Raw genomic sequence first — 2,531 nt, 5'->3', positions numbered from 1 at the left:
GGCCCCTACACCCTGGCCCTGGCCCCCTGACCTTTACAGCCTGTGGCCGGCCAATCCCTGGCGACCCACCGCTGCCTCCTCCCAGGCTCTCCAGGATTCGAGTCACTCTGTGGCCGCCCCTCCCCATCCTCCTAGCCCGGAGCCAAGCTGGAAGGGCCAGGACAAGCAGGACAGTGTTGGGGGAGGTCCAACGCCTCCCACTCGCCATTACTTCCTTCTTCTCCTGGGCCTGCAGTCTCTCATGCCATTTTTGATGAAGCCCTGGGACCTTCTCTCTTGTCTCCCCCTCTAACCCCAGCAGTGGCCTTTTTCATCTGCTTTGATGCTCTTTCAGCTTCCCAGCTCCCTGGCCTCTCCTCCCTCCCCAATCCAGTTAATTTTAATACCATCGCATGAGCAGGCAGACCCACAGAACCCAACCGATCACAAACTCACAGCATACACACAGAGAACACACAGACACACAGACACACCCCTATTCCTTATGCTTTTCCTTGACCACGTGGGTGGGCACAGAACACATTTTTACCCATTCGTCTACCAGCTCAACCTTCTCTCCTGATCCAATGCTCCCAGAGCTGCCAGTAAATCTCCAGCACAGAATAGAGACAGAAGGACTCAGACTGGACAGCTTTCCAAAACCACCCCCTGGAGGGGTGCCCTGCCTTTTCACCTCCTACGATCCTTTGATTATTCCCTGCCTCACCCCCAGCCCGGTTCTGAAAGAGCCTCCCCGCCAGACTGCATTGATTAAGTATTCATTCATTGCCCCATTTTTTATTAATCAAAGACATGTATAATTGCCCATTGGAGTCTGTGATCAGCGTGAGCTAGCCAGCCAAAGCAGCTGTATTGCTGTCATTCTGGCCCAGACAGAGCTTGTGAGCTGCTGGCTCTCTTGGCCTGGGTGGCCATTTCCTCCTCACAAACTGAATTAGGGGGAGAGCTTCTTTCATGTGCAGTGCAGTCAGGAGACTCCCATGACCAGGCTCCTGGATCCCACCACCCCCAGGGTCCCAGGGATCTCAAGCTATTCCAAGCCCACCCTTCTTTTTTTAAAAAAATACTTTTTTTTACAGGACTTTTATTGGGGAACAGTGTGCACTTCCAGGAATTTTTTTTCCCCCCAAGTCAAGTTGTTGTCCTTTCAATCTTAGTTGTGGAGGGTGCCGTTCAGCTTCAAGTTGTTGTCATTTCAGTGTTAGTTGTGGAGGGCGCAGCTCAGCTCCAGGTCTAGTTGCTGTTGCTAGTTGCAGAGGGCGCAGCCCACCATCCCTTGCGGGAGTCGAGGAATCGAACTGGCAAACTTGTGGTTGGGAGCCCACTGGCCCATGTGGGAATCGAACCGGCAGCCTTTGGAGTTAGGAGCACAGAGCTCCAACCACCTGAGCCACCGGGCCGGCCCCAGCCCCCACCCTTCTTTTTAATGAGGAAGACATAAGAGGTTAGAACAGTACAAGGCCAGAACCAGCAAGTATTTCTCAGATCTCTACCAAAACACAAAGGCTAAAGAAAGCAACACCACCCAAGCCGCTGACGGCATGGGGTACAGGCAACTCTGGTCCTTATACCCAGCTGCTTACTGGGTACACAGCCCAGAGCAGGCGCTTTGCCTGCCCCACTTGTGAAATGACGGCTGTAGTACCTTCATGATAGTAATTCTCACAAAAGAAATATGAGGTGGGTTTATGAAGTCGCTGCAGGTATGGTAGGCAGTAGCCAGACTGCAGATGGTCCTGGGTTCTCCAGTTTCCAGGTATGTGGACAGAGCCAGAGAGAGGCAGCTTTAAGAGGGAACTTTAAAGAAACGCGCCCACTCTATGGAGTGACAATGTCTTCCCGACTCCCAAACCCCTGTGCTGACACTCCCAAGACTTCACATGGTATATTTGGACATTAGAGAAAATAAGCCTTTTCTTTAAAAATTAACTAATTTCTTTTAAAATTAACTGAGAAAATACAGCAGCCCAAGCACGATTTTCTATTTCACTGCAAGACACAAAGACACTGAAATTATTTCAAGCCCTATCTCCTGCTCTGGCTTACATTTTGGTCTCCCGAGTACCTCGGGGATCAGTGAGCGTGGAAGTAACAAGGGAGGAACAGAAAAAGTCAAAGCAGAGAGAGAGAGAGAGAGAGAGAGAGATTTGAGAATGTAAATCTGCAGGAGCAGCCTGGAAAGGCCCAGCTCGCGGGCTGTCTGTGCATCGAGCCCTGACTGGAGCCCGTGGCTCAGAACAGGTCTCAGGGCTCTATCCCCCTTGGCTTGTTACGTCTCTCCTGGCTGTCAGTGCCCCCAGACCACACCCACATCCACGACTACAGAAGGCACTGCCTCTAGGAATGGCACAGTCTTATGGAAACTGTTGGGACAGGATGCTAGAACATTCTCTGAACCGTTCCCTTCCCGTTTTATTTGGTTTGCATTCCAGCAGGGAGCAGAGGCACATGCTATTTGGATCCCTCTCGTGCCTCACTCTGATGAGGACCATGAGGACAAATGTGTAACATCAGAGACAGGAGTGAGTATC

The sequence above is a fragment of the Rhinolophus hipposideros genome (genome assembly GCF_964194185.1).
Source record: "Rhinolophus hipposideros genome assembly, chromosome: 10".
In the NCBI taxonomy this organism is placed as follows: Eukaryota; Metazoa; Chordata; class Mammalia; order Chiroptera; family Rhinolophidae; genus Rhinolophus; species Rhinolophus hipposideros.
The sequence above is the reverse complement of the archived record's forward strand: the minus strand, read 5'-3'. Positions refer to the sequence as shown.